Genomic DNA, 22605 nt, shown 5'->3' with positions numbered 1-22605 from the left:
GATGTTTACCAACTATAGGGAATTCTTTGGTAGAATTTTTGGTGTTGTCCATATATACTAGCATATTATCTGCAAATAGTGAACCGTTAATTTTTTCCTTTCCAGTTTGTATCCCCTCAATCTCCTTTAGTTGTCTTTAGTTGTTCTGGCTAGAACTTCATTTGTATATGAATATAGAACTTCATTTATTTTATATATGAACTTTATTCATATATTGAATAGATAGGGAAGGAGTGGACAGCCTTTTCTTGTCCTTGATTTTACTCAAAATTCTTTTAAGTTTCTCTCCATTTCTGTAAGTTGTCTCTACACTTGACTGATGGTATAGTTTATTTTTCAGAAGCTTTTAGTGAGGTGCTATTTGTCAGTTGCTTGCTGTAATTCCTGTACTACCAGGGCCAATCGAAATTCCTTATATGTACCTAAAAATGAAACTTACTCCATACTTCTTTAGCAAAATGAGAGTGTTGAGATCCTTGATGAATTTGGATTTGGGTTTTCTGTAGAGTGAGATAGGATCTAGTTTTATCTTTTTACATGTAGCTATCTAGTTTACTCTGCACCAGATGAAGATGTTGCATTCTTGATCTCTGTCAAAGAAGATCAAAAAAGATCAGCTGGCTATAGGTCAGTAATTCTATTCCATTGATAAATGTATCTTTTTAAAAAAACTAGTTACTTGGTTTTGTTGTTTGTTTTGTTGCTGTTGTTATCTTACTATGGCTGTGTAGTATAACTTAAAATCGACAAGAGTGATACTTCCAAAAGTGTTTTTAATTTTTAGAGTTGTTAGCTGGGCTGTGGTGGCGCACGCCTTTAATCCCAGCACTTGGGAGGCAGAGGCAGGTGGATTTCTGAGTTCGAGGCCAGCCTGGTCTACAGAGCAAGTTCCAGGACAGCCAGGGCTACACAGAGAAACCCTGTCTCGAAAAACCAAAAAAAAAAAAAAAAAAAAAAAAAAAATTAGAGTTGTTTTAGCTATCTGGAGTTTTTTGTATTTCTATGAATGGGTTTTTTTTTTTTTTTTCTTTTTTGTCACCTTCATATTCATGTTTGTTGTGACAGGACTCATAACTGCCAAGATATAAAATCATCATCTAATGCACAGAGATAAGATGGTCTTTTTAATCTTTTTTAAATGATAATTTCCATCTAATTTTTTCATATATATTTTGATCATATATATATATTGATCCTCTCTGTCCCTTACTTCTCTATCCAACCAACTCACCTATCTTTATACTTTTTCTTCCTTCTCTCCTTCTCTTTTCTCTTACTTTCTCTGTACTTATTCCAACCCCCCCCACAAAAAAAAACAGAAAATAAAACAAAAACAATAAATGAAAAAGAGGAAAAGAAAACTTTTCAAAACAAAAATTAGTCAAAACAAACAAAAGATCAATATGATAAAAAAATGACAAAGAAAAATCAAAAGTCTACCAAAAAAAATCCAAAAACCAAGTAACACCTATGGAATTTGTTTTGTATGACCAATTACTTGTGGGCATGTGGCTTGTCCTAAAGAGTGGTTGATATACTCCATTGACACGCCATTGGGAAAAAAAAAGCCCTGATTTTTTTCTTTGCCAGAGAGAATCAATTGCAAATAGTATTTTGGTTACAGAGAGGTCCCTATATCCATGTTTAGATTCTATTTATGTATATATTTAGTGGTATGATTCCATATTGCTTTTCAAAAGGCCTTTGTGTTAGTTCTTTCTTTTCATATTCTCTACTTTACCTTTCTCTGTAATTCTCCTCCCTAATTTAATCTTTGTATTCTAGTTTTCTTTTTAACTCTCAGTAATACTATGTTCTATTTCCTCATTCTTGGGAGACCCTCTTTCCTCCAGCCCTGCTCTCTTACTAAGTACCTAACCTCTGTGGTTATTTGGATTTTAGCATATCTAAAGCATAAGAGCTAACATCCACATAGGAGAAAATATACAGTGTTTGTCTTTTGGAGTCTGAGTCACCTCATGTAGGATGGCTTTTCTAGTTCCATCCATTTATCTGTGAATTTCATTTTCTTAAGAGCTGAATAATATTTTATTGTGAAATGTACATTTTTCTTATCCCTTCATCAGTTGATAGATACCTAGGGTGTTTTCAGTCTTTGCCTATTATGAATAGAACAGCAATGAACATAGATGAATAAGTACCTCTGTGATATAGTATTGAGTCCTTTGTTTAAGCATAGTAAGTCCGGCTGGATCCTGAAGTAAATTTCACTTTTCTCTGTAACCACCACACTGATTTTCTTAGCAGTTTTACAAGTTTCCACTACCACCAGCCACTTCTATGTAGATTTCCAAGGATTTTATGTAGATTACTTTGGTAGGAAGGCCATTTTCCAATCATTTTTTCCCATTTCCTGTTGTCTTTTTCAGTTTTATTCTTCAGTGTCTCAAATTTTTCATTGTATAAATTAAGTTTTTTGTTCCTGTGTAATTTTGTTTTAGGCTATTGGAAATGAGATTGTTTTTTCTGATTTCTTTCTTGGAATATCAATCGTTGGTATATAGTAGTTTACTTAATGTGTTATTTTTTTCAAATTAATTAATTAATTAATTTACAATCTAGCTGTTGCACCCTCCTCCCCTGTAGTCCCTCTTCCCAGTCTCCTCTCCCATATTTTCTCACCCCATTCCTCCTCCCCTTATCCCAGAGAGAATGCTCCCCCTACCACCAAGCCAACCTGCTTCAGGGGCCTCAAATCTCTCAAAGACTAGGTGCATCTTCTCCCACTGAGGCCAGACCAGGCAGTCCTCTACTCTGTATGTGTTGGGGGCCTCCTGTATGCTGACTGGTTGGTTGGTTACTCTCTGGGAGCCACAAGGGATCCAGGTGAGTTGAGATTGCTGGTCTTCTTATAGTGTTCCCTTCCTCATCTGCTTCTTCTATCCTTCCCCTAATTCAATCATAAGGGTCCCTAATTTCAGTCCAATGGTTGGGTGTAAGCATCTGTGTATTTCTCATTTAGCTACTTGTTGGGCCTCTTGGAGGACAGCCATTCTAGGCTCCTGTCTATAAGTACATTATAGCATTAGTAATAGTGTCAGGCTTTGGTGTCTCCCCATGGGGTGGATCCCCAGTTGGGCCTGTCACTGGACTTCCTTTCTTCAGTCTCTTCTTTTCTCTCCCTGCAGTTCTTTTAGACAGGATCAATTCTGGGTCAGAAATTTTAACTGTGGATTGGTAACACCATGCCTCCACTTGAAGCCCTTTCTATCTACTGGAGGTGGACTCTTCAAGTTTGCTCTCCCCCATGTTGAGAACTTCATCTAAGGTCACTCCCATTGAGTCCTGGGAGTCACCTCCTAGATCTCTGGTACTCTCTAGAGGGTCTCCCTACCTCCCAGCTTTCTGAGGCTGCATATTTCCATTCATTCTGCTGGCCCTCTGGACTTCTCTCCTGTCATCCCCACTTCTTTCCTATCCTGTTCACCCCTTTTCCCTTTTCCTCCTCTCTCACCCAGATCCCCTGCCTCCCCTTGGTTACTTTCTTCCTCCTACTAAGTGGGATTGAAGCATCCTCACTTGATCTTTCTGATTGTTAAATTTCTTAAATTCTGTGGGTTATACTCTAGGTATTCTGTACTTTTCAGCTAATATCCACTTATTAGTGAGTATAAAGCATATATGTCCTTTTGTGTCTTGATTACCTCACTCAGGATGATATTTTTCAGTTCCCTTAATTTGCATGAAAAGTTTGTGAGGTTGTCTATTTTAATAGCAGAATAGTACTTTATTGTGTAAAATGTACCACATTTTCTGTATCCATTCTTTTTTTTTTTTTTTTTTTTTTTGTGGAACATTTGGGTTGTTTCCACCTTCTAGCTATCACAAATAAGGCCACTAGGAACATTGTGGAGTCCTTCTGGTATTGTGGGGCATCTATTGGGTATATGCCCAAGAGTGGTAGAGCTGGGTCTTCAGGTAAGTTTATTTCCAATTTTCTCAGAAACTGCCAGATTGAATTCTAGATGTACCAGTACACTTGATCTCTGACAATGAAGCCAAAAACATACAATGGAAAAAAGAAATCATTTTTAATAAATTGTGCTAGTCTAACTGGCAGTCAGTTTGTAGGACAATGAAAATAGACATATTTATCACCTTGCACAAAGCTCAAGTCCAAGTGGATGAAGGACCTCAAAGTAAAACTAGATACACTGAATCTAATAGAAGAGAAAGTAGGAACAACCCTCAAATTCATTTGTGGTAGAGGGGGAGGGATTTTCTAAACATTACCTGCAATGGCTCTGGGTCTAAGATCCACAATTGGTAACGGGACCTCATGAAATTGAAAAGCTTCTGTTAGGGAAAAGGACACAGTCAATAGGACAAATTTGCAAAAAAAGTCTTCATTAACCCCCACATCTGTTAGAGGGCTTATATCCATAATATAAGTAGAACTCAAGAAGCTAACCTCCAAAAAACCAAATAGCCCAATTAAAAATCATATAGAGAGCTAAATAAACAGAGAATTCACAACAGAGGAATCTCGAATGGCTGAGAAGCACTTAAAGCAATGTTCAAAGTCCTTTCTTAGTCATTAGGGAAATGCAATTCCACCTTATACCAATCAGGGTGGCTAAGACCAAAATCTCAGGTGATAGCAGATGCTGACAAGGATGTGGAGAAAGGAACTCTCCTTCATTGTGGGTGAATTATGTGCTAAGTTTTTAGCCTGGCTCTTTGCTGAAAGTATTGGTTAGCTGTAGAAGTTTCCTCATGGTGTCTTTATACTCTTAATAGATTTTCAAATAAAGATACTTTGACTTTTTCCTTTCATATTTGTATCCATTTTGTCTCTGTCTCTTCATTGTTCTATTAGACTTGAAGTATCATATTGTATGAGTGAAGAGATCGTCTTCCTGAACTTAGAAGAAATTTTTTAGTGTTTCTTTTATTTGGCATGATGGTGCCTATAGACTTGTTGAATATTGCCTTTTTATCTTGAGAGATTTTCTCACCATCCCCAATCTCTTTAAGCCTTTTGACTGACAGGGATGTTGAATTTTCTTAAAAGCCGTTTCTGCTTCTACGGATGTGATCATGTGTATTCTGAGCTTAAGTCTGTTTCTGTAGTGTATTGCAGTAATTGATTTACATGTTGTTTTTTTCTTTTTTTTTTTTTTTTTTTTTTTTGGTTTTTTTTTGTTTTTGTTTTTTTTTGTTTTGTTTTTGTTTTGTTTTTGTTTTTGTTTTTGTTTTTGTTTTTTTTTTTGAGACAGGGTTACTCTGTGTAGCCCTGGCTGTCCTGGAACTCACTCTGTAGACCAGGCTGGCCTCGAACTCAGAAATCCGCCTGCCTCTGCCTCCCAAGTGCTGGGATTAAAGGCATGCGCCACCACCGCCCAGCTTGTTGATGTTTTCTTATATCTAGTTTTCTAGTTTTTTATTGAGAATTTTGGAATTTATGTTAATCAGGAATATTCTTCTTTTTTTCGCTTTACCTTCATGGTTTTCATGTGAGTCTAAATGAGAAGAATTTTGAAGCATTCTTTTGCTTTATGAGATAGTTCAAGAAACACAAAATTCGGTTAATCTTTAAAGGTCTTCTAAGTCCTGAAGTGAATCTAGGTAATCCTAGGGTTTTTTTTGTTGTTGTTTGTTTTGTTTGTTTGTTTTTCCAAAATTGGAAGATTCTGTTTTTCTTTTTTGAAGATTTATTTTAATTTATTTCATTTCACTTTATTTTGTGGAGTATTTGGCTTGCCTGTTTGCCTATTCCATTCATTCCTGATGCTCATCAAGGTCCTTTGGAATTAGAGTTACAGATTGTTGTGAATCACTATGTAATTGCTGGGAACCCAGGTCCTCTGAAAGCACAAGTGTATTTAACTGCTGAGCCTATTTTAACTCTAGCCCCATATTGGGAGGGTTTTGCTGTTGTTTTTTAAATTATTTTTCAGTGTTGTTGCTGATGATTTGTTCCACTTTGTAGTTCTTTTTGATTTAAATTCAGGAGGTAATAGGCTTTCATCCTTTTTCCTTTAGAAATCACCATTTTATTAGAATATTTAATTTTTCAAGTATTCCCATAAGAGTCTCTGCATTAAAATTTAAGAATATGTATCATGGTATATGTGGATGCATTGTTTCATAGATAATATTAAATCTATTTGATCTATGATGTCATTTTACGCTAAGCGTTCTCTTTACTTTTATAAAACTGGAGCATTAATGTTGTCTGCAATGGTGTTTTAGGGCTAATTAGTCTCCTGATTCTCGTCTATGGTACTTTTTAAAAAAGGAATTTACATGTACCTGAGTTTGGTGCATATGTGTTTAGTTTTGCAATGTCCTCTGGGTGGATTATTCCATTGATAAGTATAAAGTAAACATTTTTTAAATTTTGTCTTTTTAAATCTAGTTTTTGTTTGAAGTCTGTTTTGCCAGATATTAGTATAGCAAACCCTGCTTATTTTGGGGTTCCATTTTCTTGGAATACCTTTGCCTGTCCTTTCATTCTATGGTAGTTTTGTCTTTGGTAGTAAGATATGTTTCTTGGAAGCTGCAAAATGATGGATTCTTTCATAATCCAGTCAGTTAATCTTTGTCTTTTGATTGAGAATTTGAAACCATTGATATTGAAAGTTATCCTTGATGGATTTTTCATCAGTTCCTGTGAATGTGTTGATTATTTTTTAAAAAAAAAATCGTTTATTTCTTCATTTGTGATTTCATTCATTTATTTTATGTTGCTTTTGTTTCTGGAAATAGGATTAATCATGATTGTGGTACTGTCTTGTAAGTGCTGAGGCTTGAACTTAGGTCCTCTGGAAGAGCATCAGGTGTTCTTTAAGAGTTGAGGCACCTCTCTAGTACCTCAACTTTTTTTTTCCTTTTTAATGACATTTGTCTTCTCGATTTTTACTTGGTTAATGTCATGACACCCAGCATTGGTATTTTTCCATGTCACCTCACTATATTTGACCTTCTCTATGGTTTGAATTATTTATTACAGTGTCTTGTGTCAGGCTGCTTTTGGTAGTCATAAATTCCTTTACCTTATTATTATCATGGAATATTTTTTTCTCCTTCAATGTAATGGACAGTTTTGATGTATATATTAGTATGGGTTGTTATCAGTAGTCTTTCAGAACTTGCTAAATCTGTCTAAATTCTTGTTTTTGTTTTTAAATACCCTCTGAGAACCCATGTGTTATTCTAATAAGCCTGTCTTTATTAATGACTTGTTCCTTCTCTTTTGTTATTCTCAGATGACCTACTTTATTCTGTATAGTTACTAATTTGACTATTAATATGATTTAGGGAATTTCTTCTCTTGGTCTGACAGCTTACTTTTTTTTTTTTTTTTTTTTTTCTATTCTTGAGACTGGATAGGTATCTATCTTTTCTAGCTGTGAGATTTTCTTCTGTGATTTTTTTAAAAAATAATTTTTATGACATTTATCTGGATTACATCTTCTATACCCATAATTTAAAGATCTTTAAATCTTTCTTTCTACTTAATTTAGTAGTCTTCATTCTCTCATTCATGTTCCCATTGAGTCCTCTGAATGTATTAAGAGTTGTTGCTTTGAGTATTATCTACATTGCTTTCCTTAAAGCCCACTACTAATTTTTAGAGGGGCAAACTTGTTGCTTTTTGTTGTTTGTTTGTTTGTTTGTTTTGTGATAGGTGTGTGTTGGTTTTGGTATGGATATTTGGCCCTCCTTTGTTCAGGGTTTCTTTGGATCTGTTTGCTTTTATTGGCTTGGCAGGTTTGGAACTTGCTAAGTGATATTTCAGACTTAGTTTTGTGGGTATGAAGGTCAAATGTGTGGTTGTATCACAGATTATAGGTAAGGCTGCTGGGAATTACAGAGAGGGTTCCTCCAGGGGGAAGTTAGGCATGGCTTCTGTGGCTCCACAGTTCCTCACGGCCTGTCCCCAATGACATGAGAAAGTCCATGGGTTTTTACAGGCTTTAATGTCATGGCAGATAGTGGATGGATCTGGATGCACCCCCCCTGAAACCCAGGGCAGACCTGAGTTAAATAGGGAGGGAGAGAGGGGGAGGGGCTGGGGAAGAATGCTTAATTGGCTCCACCCTCTGGCCTTCAGGTACCTCATTAGTATGTAAATCTCTCTAGGGCCTGAGGCCTGTCCCTTCTGGTGACTGTTGGCCATAGACCTCTCTGTGGGAGTGGTTGTTGGAGGGCTGAAGCTAAATGAAAAGAACCAGGGCCTGGGAGCATAGCTGAACTCCTGCCATCCAATAAAGTTCTGGGTTCCAAGCTCATGCTAGACCAAGCACCCAGCTGCTTCTCACAGCCCACCACACCACAACAGATGATCTTTGCTCTGCTAGGGCAAGTTGCACCTTTGGATCTCATAATAGGTGCTATATAGAACCCGAACCTTCTCATTTCAGTTCCTCTGAAATTGAGGTTGAAGTGTGAGAGGGAGAGAGATGTGAAGGTTACCATTTGGGGTTCACAGATGGTCAGAATATGTCTTCAGCTAACAGTGTTAACAGTCACAGACAGAAGGAAGAGGGAGTACTAGCTTAGAATGCAACAGTGTCCCACCTCAGGTCCTCAAATGGTTGTGACTTTGGTGTTTGTGGGGGAGACTGGGGAGTGCTTCCTTTGGAAAGCATGTGCAAGTCTCACATATAGGTGCTAATATTTCAATGGGTAGTAGGTAAAGGAAACTGAGAGTGCTAACTGTGGAATGTGGTCATGGGGCTTAGCACAAATAACGAAATGGAGGTGAATTGGTAGGAGGAGAAAGGTAGGTACTTCTTGTGTGTGTATATCGGCTTGTTGCAGATTCCCAGATGATGGCCTCTGGTAGAATACGAAAAAATTATTTGTCTACCTGTAGGATGCATTTTGAGGCTTGGCACGGATGTTTAGCTGGAAACAGGTTAGGGATAGAGAAGGGACTTCCAAATGTATTGTTGTTTTTTTTTTTTTTTTTCCTTTTAGAAAAAAAGTAAACAAAAATTGATGTGAAACATTTTTATTGAATAGCAGACTATTTTCAGTCAAAAGAATAATGACATCTTGGCATTGGTATAGTAACGTATATATCAAACTATTCAATGCTTTTCAAAGTATAATGGCTGGTTTATTGCATTTTAGAGAACATAAGGAGCTTTTTAAATATTAGTCAACAATCACTGAACATACCAAGTGACACATATTGAAATAAATCATAACAAATAGCTGGCATATAAGCTGCTATGGAACTACAACAAATTTTTAAAAAGAAGAAAAGAATCAAACTCTCATAGTAAAAATATTATACTACATACTACAGCAAAGTTGGATACAGTCAATTCGTCATTGTGACAATCAGATGAGACGCTGGGCTCTGGACAGAAAGCTCATTGATGTACTTAAATTATTTTAATCTCCAGCATTTATTATGTCAAAGCTTGGTATTTAACAGTTGTTGCTTCTAGGAAGTAAAGGGGCAGTAGCTTTGTTTATTATTATCTCTAGCTTCTTAAGTGATTTCTACTAAAATGTTTATGTTTGAAGTTCATGATCATTTCACGTTGAGATTATTTCATTTTGCCATTATTGTAAAGATTTTAAAGAAAATTATAGATTAAGGTGCTCTGTTTTTCACTTGGTTGTCAGTTTTTCACTAAAAGTTAATTGCTCCAAGCCTCTTTTTAGTAGAGAGATGAGGCTTCTGTGCAAGAGAAAAAGGAGCCCTAGCAATAATAAATCCTCTCCTGAATTCTCTGCTGCTATATAGCATATGTTAATTGCCAGAGAATTATAAAGTATATTTATAAAGTAAGTGTTATGTTTGTTAGTTGTTTTAAGAAGTCCAACCGAAGTTCAGAAGAGACCACTCCAGACCACGCAGTTCCAAGGGGGAGGAGGTTTATTCAGAAGATAGGGCAAAGGTGGGGAGAAGAAGGTGGAAAGGTAAGAGAGAAGAGAAGTAGAGGCCAGCCATGACCACCTGGAGAGAGAGGAAGGTGGGGGAGGGGACAGAGAGGCAAGAGGGTAAGAGAGAGAGTAAGAGAGTAAGAGTAAGAGAATAAGAGGAAGAGAGTGAGGAGGGGGCAAGCAGCCCCTTTTATAGTGGATAAGGCCTACCTGGCGGTTGCCAGGTAACTATAGAGAGGAGCATACCTGGCTGTTGCCAGGTAACTGGGGAGGTGGAGTTTAGACTGAATACTAACATTCCCCCGTTTTGGTTTAATTAAAAAGAAAAATTAGAAAAAGGTGACAGTGAAGCAGGAATAGGGACGTTGTGATATCTGGCTACTTCCTGCTGGCATTGGGGGTGATGAGTCTCTAGGGGAACCCAGAAGAATAGGTATGGGGAATGTCTGTCCAGTCTTAGGAAAGTTGGCTGTTTCCTGCTGTCCAGGGTCTGTGGAGCCATCTGGGGATGGGTCAGAAGGGACAGGTCCAGAAGAAGCAGCTGTGTGTATGACAGGAGATGGAGCATCTGGAGGTTGCTTCTCTGGAGCTGTTTTGGATGTGCCTGGACTTGACAAGATATAGGGAATAAGATTAAGTACATTTGGGGGAAAGAAAATTTTTCTAAGATGTACATTTGAAACCCAGAGGGATCCCACCCTTTGGAATAGGTAAGTGGGAAGTTTAGGCAGATATACTTATCCAGATGGCGTCTATTTGGTCCATGAAAGGTAGATCTGAGTGGGTTTCCTGTAGCTTATAAGTTTACAAAAGAGATAACAACATGAGTTAATAATACAAACAGTCTTTAAGATGAACCTTTGTTGGATCGTATAGTGGAATGTTTTATTAGAGGTAGGCAAGTTTATAGGAACTCAGATAATATTAGGACAGTGGCATAGCAAGAAGAGGAAATATGAAGCATTTAGTTGATGGCAACTGAGTTTAGGTAATGAGGTAACAGATAATATCTGTGAAAGCTTAGCTGTCAATGTACTTAGAACTCTGAAGGAGTAAACAATAATCTACCAGTTATATATTATTTTTAAAAATGACAGAGTCCACTAGCCAACAGTTCCCATGGTCTCCATAGTCTCTTGAGCGAAGTCAGTTTGGCTTCCAAGCGCAGAAGATGCAGGGCTTTTTCTTTGTGGAATGGGTACGCGTGACATGAGAAATGACTTACCTTGGTTTAGCCAAGTCATTTGACTCAGAGCGTCCAGTTTTGTCCACTACATTAGTGACAATATCATCACATGCAATCCAGGCTGTATCTTCTAGGTGTCCAAGTCTTCTGAAACCATCTTGGGTCAACTGTGACAGGCTTTGGGAGTTCTGTCGGCCATAAACTTAAATATAGTATTAGCAGACTTTTGACAAGATTGAGAGCCATAAGGTTTGGTTGTAACTGAATAGAATTTAATAGCAGTAGTAAAAATGTATTAAGACAGGATAGGAAAGAGGCTTAAGTAGCTTTGGCAGGTTCTGTAGGTAGAGAAAAGCACATTTTAGTATTAGCAAGAAAACATTTGGCTAGGAACAGAATAAGAAAGCTGGCAATGGTGGCATACGATCAAATGGCTGGCAGGTTGGGGCTATGGGCCCACAGCTGAGGGCATAGTTGTTGCAGGTTGGGTCCGCTGTGGCGGTAGGGCAGGACTTTCTATAGCAGCCGGAAGTCACTGCCCAGTGCCTTTGGCGGTTAGAGTCTGCACTCACTTTACAGGTCCCGGGCAGAGAGGGAGAGAGAAAGCCTCCCTCAAGTGCGCGGGCAGCCAAGCCCTTTGCTAGCGTGGCTGTGCACAGGGGAAACAAGTCCCAGAGAGGGTCCCTGGCAGAATGTAAGAAGTAGACCCAAAGCAGAGCTAAGGAACAGAGGGGAAGGGAGCAAGCAGGGTCCCGGACCAGCTGCTTTTCAGGCAAACCAGCTGAGCCAAATGGTCACAGCCAGCTGCAAATGAAGGCAAAGTGGGGAAGAGGCCTACACCAGCAGGCGGCAGACTGACCCTTGGGGGAGACATGCTAGGGACTAGAGCTTGTAGCCAGTGCTCCTGAGAGAGAGAACAGTCTGTCCAGGCCCGGCCTGGGGTACTCAGCTGCGAGAAAGAAACTGTCTCAAGGGGAGAGGGAAAGTGTCCCATCCAAGAGTTCTAGAACGAGGGTCAGGGAAGGACAGGGTTAGCTCTGAGCTCAGGAAATCTTTCCTGGGACCATGAGGATGGTTACTCTGATCAGTGGCAGATGGCTAAAAAAAAAAATTGAGGTGGGGAACAGACAGAACACATGGAGGGATTAGAGCGAAAGTAGATGAATGATTGGATATAGGAAACCTCTTTCCATTTACCAGACTGCTGTATGTATGTATGAAGACCCTTTTAAATGACTGAGCCTAGTATGCCCATAGGTGGCCATTTTAAACCATTATCTAGAGGATACCGAATCCAAACTTTATTGCAGAGGTGTATCAATTTGGAAGGCCTCAAAGCAGGTGTTGATTTTAGAGATCTGAGGTTTTTAAGGAGACAATCCAGTGGGGTGTCTGAGGGTGCGGCCGAAGACAATGTAGCGCCCATTGGGTGACAGGGAGGGCTTACCGAGCTAACGTATCGGCGTCCCGATAGAAAGACGGCAAAAAAAATCAGGCAACAGTCTAGGTAAGCAGGTTGTCACGAGATTACCTAGGGGCCCCGGCAAACTCCCAGAGTTCACCGAAAGCAGTTTAACCTGGTACCAGGATTTCCAGCAGCTGCAAGAGCTCAGAGCGGGGAGGGAGACTGTAAACTGCTTTCGAGGGGGGAGAGTCACCCATCGGCCAATGTCCTAAGTAGTAGTTTAGCTAGGAGGCCAGTCATAGGGACTGGGGCAGACAAATGCCAACACCTCTCAGCCCAGGGAAGGCTGGCTAGGCCTTATCTGGGCATCTAGGGTCCCTCCCACCAATTGGAATCTGTTATTTAGCACTTTTTCAAGCACAGAGAATTATCAAGTAAACAGTAAGAGACAGAAAGAGTTAAGTTTCCCCAGTGTTTAATGAAGCACAGAATAATTTTAAAAAAAGTGTTAAGTTCTTACCACAGAACACTAAGAAAGGGTTAAGTTTCCTATAAGACCAGAGACCATCAGTCTTTTGGCCTGCTGTTCTCTTAAGGCCAGGCAGGCTCCGACCATATAGGAGAATATCATTAGGAGTCATTTCATGGCTGTGTTCCTCTGGCAGAACAGTACTATTTGGTTTTCCCCTAGGTCCCTGGCCCATGTAGTCTTGGCTCTTGGACACCTGAGCTGTGTCAGGAATGGGTTCTATCTCATAGAGTTAGCCTTAAATTCAATTAAATATTTATTGGTTACTCCCACAAGCTTTGTACCAGAATTAAGCTAGCACATCTTATAAGCAGCTAGCCATTATAAATCAAAAAGTTTGTAGCTGGGTTTGGATTTACCTTAGGCAGAAACATTATTTCTAAATCTGTGTTTGCACTGAAGTGGCTTTATAGTGAAGAATTATACTTTCTCATTCTGACTTATGAATCAGAATTTGTAATTGGGGAGAAAAGGGGGACAGAATTTCAAACATGATTCTCTGATAATCATTCATAGTAGTAAAACTAATTCTGCAAATGTTTGGCTCTCCTATGTCGGATAGTTTCTGTATCCCAGCCTATTGTTTTGGCAGGCGGTAATGTGAGAAATTGTAGCACAAATGGGTGAGCAGCAGTCAGAAAACCAAAAGTACCTATTTATATAACTCATAGATTGACTTGGAAAGAGCCATGTTGATCCCTCACATTTGGAGGAGGTTCACTCTATAGTCCCTCTTTGGCTGGTTTATACTATAACATGGCATGTTTAGTTTCTTTTAAAAGATTCTATTTATTGACTACAATTTTCTAGTCTGTCATTAATATTAAGCCATGATTTGCCTAGGACAACTCAAAAAATATTGATTTCAAAATCATTTAGAATCAGAACTTGGGTCTATCGAAAATCCAGCAGTGATTTCTAGCTGTCTGCCTTACTATTTGTTCATAAAATAGCCTTTCCTAATATGAGATATGACACAATTATTAGACAATGTAAAATGGTCTGAAGAAATACTGAACCAAATTTGGCTCATATTACCGGTGATGCTTTGTCTCTTTCAATTCTTCTCATATCTATACTGGTTTCTCTGTCTCAAAAGATAAATGAACTAATTTAAAATATTTCTATGCCTCATCTGTCTACTCTACAAGCTGTCAGTAGCCTGGGAGTGGAGGTTGCATGCCAGAACTAGTCAGCTTGGAGTCTTTAACCTTTTTTTTTTTATATATATATATAAAGAAAAACAATTGTTTCCACAGATGCTTGCAGCTCCTTTAAAAATGCACTGTCATATTCTTAGGAGCTTGGGCAAAAATATCAATATTTAATTCTTTTTTTCTCACACATTTGCCTAGTGTAAGCCATTATATTTTCTTCAAAACAAATTGTAAAAGTTGGGAAACTTCAAGAAATGATGAAAGTCAAAAATTGAAATGAGTTAAAAATCAAAAGAATTTTAAAAAGTGAAACTATTGTATTAGAATTATAGATTGACCTTTAAATCCCAAGTACTCAAAAAGTGGAAACAGGTAGATCTCAAGTTCAGAAACTCTTTGAGTAAGTTTAAGACTAATATTGGTAAATGAGAAAGGGAAAGTGCTAATCGAATGGTTGCCTAGCATGTGTGAGGCCCTTGGTAATTATCAAAAGTTGGAATTATAAAACTGTAAAGCCCTGGTTTTCCTTTATATAATTTCTAGTTTCATCTGCTTCCTTATATTATTTTAAGTTGAATAGGTAAAAAATATCACAGACCCATAATTACTTATGTTATAATGTGTTTATTCAAGGAATAGTTTTATTAGAGAAAGGATTTTATTAAGTTGACACAATTTTTATGCATATAGGGTTGAAAGATTAAAATGTACACAATACAGTTTCTGTGCAGATGTATATTTTGATCATGTGTCCTTTAGATACTATATTATCAGGAATTCTGGATTTCATCCTTTTAGTCCCCTGAATACAGAAAAATTATGAGCAATGTTGCCAGAATCAACAAATCTGGCTGAGGCCAGTGCATAAATGTTCATCCCTTTGTGTAGATCAAGGAATAACATGGGGAAGGGATGTTGTCTTACTGAGGTCCAGCTTATTATTACTTTTTTTCCTGTAGGTTATATTTTATTCTTTAATCTTTTTAAATAGTCCAGTCATTATCTCCCTCCCAGTTCACCCTCTGACTGTTTCTTATCCTATACCTCCTCCCCTGTCTCCAAGAGGATGGCTCCAACTTCCCACCTACACCCTGGACCAGACCTCCCCATTCCCTGGGGCCTCAAGTCTTTCGAGGGATATAGGTGTATCTTTTCTCACTGTGACCAGACCAGGTAGTCCTCTGCTGTATATGTGTTGGGGGTGGGGGGGCTCATATCACCTGGTGTATGCTGCCAGGTTGGTGGCTCAGCGTCTGAGAGCTCTCAGGGGTCCAGGTTAGTTGAGAATGCTTCTTTTCCTATGGGTCTCCCTCCCCCTCAGCTTCTTCCAGCTTTTCCCTAATTTCACCACAGGGGTCCCCAGATTCTGTCCATTGGTTGGGTGTAAATATCTGCATTTGACTCTTTCAGCTGCTTACTGGACCTCTCAGAGGACAGTTATGCTCCTTTCTGTAAGCCCACCATAGCATCAGTAATAGTGTCAGGCCTTGGAGCCTCCCCCAATTTGGGCCTGTCACTGAACCTTTTCTCCCTCAGTCTCTTCTTCATTTTTGTCCCTGCAGTTTTTTTAGACAGGAATAATTCTGGTTCAGAGGTTTTGACTGTGGGATGGGAACCCCATCCCTCCACTTGATGTTCTGTCTTTCTACTGGAGATGGTCTCTACAAATTTTCCCCAGTGTAGGACATTTCATCTAAGGTCCCACCCTTTGGGTTTCTGGAACTTTCTATAGGGCCCCCCAACTCCTCCTCCCCGCCTCCCCCAAGGGTTGCCTATTTCCATTCTTTCTGCTGTCCCTCAAGGCTTTAGTCCTGTCCCTCCCCCAGTACCTGATCTTGTTCCCCTGGTTCCCTCCCTCCCCTTCTAGTTCCATTCATTTGCCTCCAAAACTCATGATGTCCTCATTCTTAATAGCTGAGTAGTATTCCATTGTGTAAATGAACCATATTTTTTGTATCCATTCTTCTCTGTGGGATGTCTGGATTGTTTCCAGCTTCTGGCCATCACAAATAAGGTCATTATGAACATAGTGGAACCTGTGCCTCTCTGGGACATCTTTTGGGTATATGCCTAAGAGTGGTGTAGCTGGGTCTTCAGGTAAATCCATTTTCATTTTTCTGAGGAACCTCCAGATTGATTTCCAGAGTAGTTTTACCAGTAAATCTTAAAAAATAAAATAAAATAAAAATAAAAAACCAAAAATTCAAGTGTTAGCAGATGCTGGAGAGGATGTGGAGAAAGAGGAACACTGTTCCATTGCTGGTGGGATTGCAAGCTGGTAAAACCACTTTGTGCTATTGACTTTATCCTTTGTAATACAGAAGCTTTTCAGTTTCATTTGGTCTCATTTATCTATTCTTGATCCTAGAGCCTAAGCCATTGGAGTTCTGATTAGGAAATATCACCCACTAACCCCAGTGCCAATGAGTTTGAGGCTCTTTCCCACTTACACTTCAGTTAGATTCAGTGTGTCTGGTTTTATGTTGAGGTCCTTGATCCATTTGGACTTGAGCTTTGTGCAAAGTGACAAATATGGATCTATTTTCCTATTTCTACATACAGATTGCCAGTTAGGCCAGCAGCATTTATTCAATATGATCTTTTTTTCCCCGATGTATATTTTTGGCTTCTTTGTCAAAGATCAAGTGTCCTTAAGGACTATTCAAAGGAAAATTTCTTTGCAAAGCAACAAAGCTACACCCAACTAATAGTTTCACATCCCTTCTTGTAGTGTGATTGAGTTCTTCGCTGCTCTTTATGGTGGTGGAAGAGGCATAACATAAATTAAAAACCTTTTTGCTGTTTCTGAAACAGTACAAGCATATTCTTTTTGGATTTTCTAAATATTTCAATGTATCATTAGAGGAAATCAGATACATTGCTAATGCCTGCTGCCTGCTCATGTGATACAACACTCTCATGAGGTATAATAGTAAAATAACCTCTTGCTAAAGCTTTTTAGCTTAACAGTGAAGAAGTAACAGAAAGCGTTCTCATTCGAAATAGCCTTACTTTGTGTATGTGTGCATAATTTTAAGCAACGAAAAAGTAAGAGAAGAAAGAGCCTAGACAAAGCATCCAAAAATACCATTGCGTTTGTGCTAGTCACGCCTTTTGTGTTTGTCTGTTTTTAGTTTTGTTTTGTGTTTGGTATTTTTAAGACACGGTTTCTGTGTGTTTGCAAGCCTGGCTGTTCTGGAACTTGATCCGTAGACCAGGCAAGTCTTTATGCCACAGAGATCCACTTGCTTCTGCTACCTAAATGTTGAGATTAAAGGCCTGTACCCCCAGTACCCTAGGGCATTTTCTCAGTTGAGATCCTCTCCTCCCACCTTTCCCCACATGACTAGCTTGTATCAAGTTTACATAAAATTGGCTAGCATAACTGATAACTACCAGTTTTGTTTTTGTTGTTGGTTTTTTTTTTTTTTTTTATGGCAGCAAAACATTTAGATAGGTAGATGAAGCAGAGTTATTTTCACGTAAAAAATAGGCGTGCTTGTAATATCTTGCTGGTCATTTGTTATAGCTAGATCTCACTTTATGTCCAGCTAGAAAGACCAGAAAACAGCAGAGCAATCCTATCTTTGTCCATTGTAGGCAGAGCTGTCAGTTTGGATTATGAAATAACATGTGAGGAAAGATTAGTTCTAAGGATATTATGGTTTATGTTTTATCTTAATTTATTATGGCGAGGGGGCAAAACACAGCTGTGACTACTCTAACCATAATGATCTTTATTTTTGCTGTTCATAGGGAGTTGTATTCATTTATGTGGTGCTTGTGTGACTATATTAATGTAATTTTATACTGAATTACTTACTTTGCATTAACCTGTGGAAATTTTTAATTGCTTTCTTATTGGATTAACTAAGCTTTTATATCATGGCTATGCTTTAACAGTTTTAGGTGATGTTTATGGAATTCTATAATTTTTGAAATATTTAAAATATAGCTATAGATGAAATTTTAATTTGATATTTAAATAAAATTTAAATTAAAACAATGTTTCAAAGAAAACAACAGCTACTAGAAAGGCTTTATTTATTTCATAATAAGTAATGTGTATTCTGTCAATTCATTAAATGAGTGTCACATTTGTCATTATTATAAAATTACTAAGTAATTATTGGCATGAATATTTTCAAACTGCCAATAATCTAAAGGTGTAAGTGGAGGGGAGAGAAGTTGGTAGCAAATCCTATCAAATAATAATAGCATTTTGTGCTGCCATTGGAGCACTAAAATCGTTATAGGCTAGGTTTCCTAAATTTTGTTATACAGGAAAGTATGTAGTTTTCAATATAAAACCTTTGAAATAAATGATTCACCCTCATGGTTTCCAGCATTCACCCTAGCTGTACCTGGGTAGATGACTAGGTAGTTAAATATTAACCTTGAAATCTAGCCCTGGCAGCCATCACTTGTACTAAAATAAATAGCATGACTTTTGTAAAACTAGTAATTTAGAAAAATTTAACTAATAAATATTTTATTCACGTAGACTTATCAGTTCTGTGTGAGCTGTAGTTAACAATTTCAAGGTTTTTTTTCTATAATTAAGGGCCTCTTTGGTAGTCATATCAAAATAAAATGGAATTGCAAAGGTGTATAGAGGACACTTATTTTGTACCTTACAAGACCTTCTCCATACCTCAAAGAAGTATTTTCAACTTTCTGAGGAAAGTCCAGATTGATTTCCCAAGTTATTGTACAAGTTTGCCACCAACAATCCCACCAACAATGGAGGAGTCTTCCTCTTTCTCCACATGTGCTATTACTTGAGTTTTCGATCTTAGTTATTAATATTGGTGTGAGGTGGAATATCGGGCTCCATTTTGATTTTCATTTCTCTGTTGACTAAGTACTTTGAACATTTGTTTAAATGCTTCTTGGCATTTCAAGAGTCTTCTGTGAATTCTCTATTTAGCTCTGTACTCCATATTTTAATTATTAATTTTGGTTTTTGGAGTTTAACTTTTTGAATTCTTTATGTATTTTGGATATTTAGCCCTCTGTCAGATGTAGGGTTAGTGAAGATTTTTTCCCCAATCGGTAGGTTGCCAATTTGTCCTATTGATGGTGTCTTTTGCCTTACAGAACCTTTTCAGTTTCATGAGGTCTTATTTATTTCAATTGCTGAACTTAGAGCTTGAGTCACTGGTGCTCTGTTCAGGAAATTTTTCCCTGTGTCAGTCAGTGAGTTTGAGATTCAGTATATCTGTTTTAATGTGGAGGAATATGATCTATTTGGACTCTAGCTTTGTGCAAAGTGATAAATAATGGATCTATTTTTCTTCTCCAACAATCAGACTGCTAGTTAGTCCACCACCATTTATTGAAGATACTTTCATTTTTCCACTATATGGTTTTAGATTCTTTGTCACAGATCAAGTGTATGGGTTTACTTCTTTTTTTTTTAATTTTTTAAATTTTTATTGGATATTATATTTACATTTCAGATTTTATCCCCTCACAACCCAGGAACCTTTTATCCCATCCCCCCTCCTCATGCTTCTATGAGGATGAGCCCCCACCTACCCCCCCACTGCCACCTCCCCACCCTCGAATCCCCCCCCACTCAGTGTTCAGCCTTTATGGGACCGAGGATCTCTAAGACCCTCTTATGCTCTAAGATCAAAAATTGACAAATGGGACCTCATAAAATTGCAAAACTTCTGTAAGGCAAAGGACATTGTCAATAAGACAAAACTGCAACCAACAGATGAGTTTACTTCTGTGTCTTCGATTCTATTTCATTGATCAACGTGTCTCAATACCATGCGGTTTTTATCACTATTGCTTTGTAGTACAGCTAGAGTCAGGAATGGTTATTCCATACCATTACCAGTCTTTTGACACTTGAGGGTTTTTGGGTGTTTTGTTTTGAGTTTAAAATATATATATATATATATATATATATATATATATATATATATAATACAAATATATACATATATATGTATATATATATATATACATTTATATATTTATATCCCCCCCCATATGTTTGTCTTTCAGATCTATAGCTAACAAACATTCTCTCCCATTCTTGGGGCATCTTCAATGAATTGATCGTTTCATTGGCTATGCATTAGATTTGTAGTTTTATGGAAGCCCCGTTGTCAATTTGTCAGCCTCAATTTCTGGACAGATTCAATCCTCATAGAAAGTCTTTTGCTATCTGCTTTACGTAGGACATAGTTGCAGTGCTTCAGATTTCATGTTTAGGTCTTTGACCTACTTGGGTCTTGTTTTTGTGCAAGATTATAGATACAGGTGTAACATCATTTCAGTTTGTGGGTATCTAGTTTTTCTAATACCATTTATTAAAAATGCTTTCCTTTATCCAATATATGTTTTGGGCATTTTTGCCAAACATTAAATAAATGCCTATAGTAGTATGCCCTCATATTTGAGTCTTCTATTTATTCTATTTGTCTACCATGCATGCTTTTGTGCCAGTACCATTTTTATTATTGTTGTACTCTGTAGAACTTTTGTCATGAAGGGATATTGCATTTTCTTACATTTTTTCATGCATCTATTAAGTTGATATTTTGGGTTTTTTTGTTTTAAAGTCTATTTATGTGGATTATTTAATGTATTGACTAGTTCAGCCATCTTTGCATTTCCAAGATAAAGCTGATTTGAGCCATAGGATCAAGGCCTCCCTGGCAAATAAAACAAACTCAGAGCCAACTTAGTATGATGTTAATTAGACAAACAAACATTACTGTTAGCTGCCCTGAAGACATGGATTCACTTCCCACCCTTGAGCTGATAGCTCTGTGGAAAGGAAGATAAAAATTCTTTGTAACTCTCTGTCAACAAAGAGCAGTGTGTAAGGAAAAGACTTCTCAACCTTAGCCTCTTCCTAATGTCAGAATTTCTATTGATTTCTAACATGTCCTGTTGAGGACCGCACCGCCCCACACTTTGGGGCTACTATGTTGCTGTCCACACTGCCCCATCCTTTGGGGCTAAGTGCTCTGGTCAAGAGAGAGAGTAGGGATGGAGGGGGAAGAGATTCGAAGAATGGACACAAGACAGGGTGTGTGGTCAAGTCTGGTTCCTCCTTTATTTCCCCTATTCTCTCTATTACAAGAAAATCCTGGGTATTTATAAGCACAAGCAGGGGAACACAGGTGAAAACATTTTACCACATGCACCATGCAGCTGGGGTCACTAAACAGCAAAACAAGCTATGTGGGATAAACAATATATTTATCAGAGTGTGCTTCAGCTGTTGTAGGCTTTTGAAAAACAAGTCTCTATCAGGGTATATGGTTCCAGATGGCTGCAAAGTTGATAGCCACTTTCTGCTTAAAGTCGGCTCCCAACAAGGTCCTTTTCCTTTTCTGCTGTTTCAAAATAGAGATCAGTGATTTTTAAAAATACCAAGATAAGTTATAAAGTAATGCTTTGTTTTTGTTCTTTGGTAGCTCTCTACCTATCTCCTTCCTTCTATCTATCCCTCTTTCTTCTCCTTCCCTTTTTCTCCCATTTTCTATGCAAGACTGTAAGCTTGTGCATGTTTTTAAATGTCACATCTTCAGTCTCTAGTGTAAAATATGTGATTTAACATTGAACCTGAGAGGGGGACGGGGGGGGGCGGGGGGAGACAGATAACTTCCTAGAGTCTAGTAATGCCCTTGTGGGGATGAGTGAAAAATAATGCTGCCCTCATGGAAATGGAGGAGCTTTTGCAAGCTATGTTCTTCCATGTGATGTTGCCCGCCCTCCCTCCCCTTTCCTAAAAGAATTTAAAGATAAAAAGATGACATTGAGGAGGGCATAGTATTTATGTTGTATGAAAGTAATCCCTGAGAAGCTCAACTGAAGTGGAATGAAATAAAAGGCCAGTTAGAAGACCATTCTATTCTTGGCAAGAATGCCTGAGTACAGTCAGTGGTGTTTACTATAGATAGGTACAAGCAAGCAGAGCAAGATTAAGGAACAAAGTCTCTTTAGGACTGTCAGTAATCAGATGTGTAGACAAAATGGTTTTTGAAGTCTAGTGTATACTGATTCTCACATGACTATGGGGCAGTGGGTTGTGAGAAGCATCTGGGTGCTAGATTGAGCATGAGCTTGGAACCCCAGAACCTTATTGGATGGCAGGAGTTCAGCTATGCTCCCAGGCCCTGGTTCTTTTCATTTAGCTTCAGCCTTCCAACAACCACTCCCACAGAGAGGTCTATGGCCAACAGTCACCAGGAGGGTCAGGCCTCAGGCCCTAGAGAGATTTACATACTAATGAGGTACCTGAAGGCCAGAGGGTGGAGCCAATTAAGCATTCTTCCCCAGCTCCTCCCCCTCTCTCCCTCCCTATTTAACTCAGGTCTGCCCTGGGTTTCAGGGGGGTGCATCCAGATCCATCCACTATCTGCCATGACATTAAAGCCTGTAAAAACCCATGGACTTTCTCATGTCATTGGGGACAGGCCGTGAGGAA

The 22605-nt window shown here is 38.3% G+C and overlaps 1 protein-coding gene across 4 annotated transcripts in view; it reads left to right on the top strand.

The window, feature by feature from the left end:
• Kdm4c (lysine demethylase 4C) overlaps positions 1-22605 on the top strand; it is a 161066-nt gene that overhangs the window by 108346 nt on the left and 30115 nt on the right. The window lies entirely within an intron of this gene.

Source organism: Arvicanthis niloticus, chromosome 5, assembly GCF_011762505.2.
Source record: "Arvicanthis niloticus isolate mArvNil1 chromosome 5, mArvNil1.pat.X, whole genome shotgun sequence".
In the NCBI taxonomy this organism is placed as follows: Eukaryota; Metazoa; Chordata; class Mammalia; order Rodentia; family Muridae; genus Arvicanthis; species Arvicanthis niloticus.
This window is presented reverse-complemented; position numbering and strand designations above follow the sequence as displayed.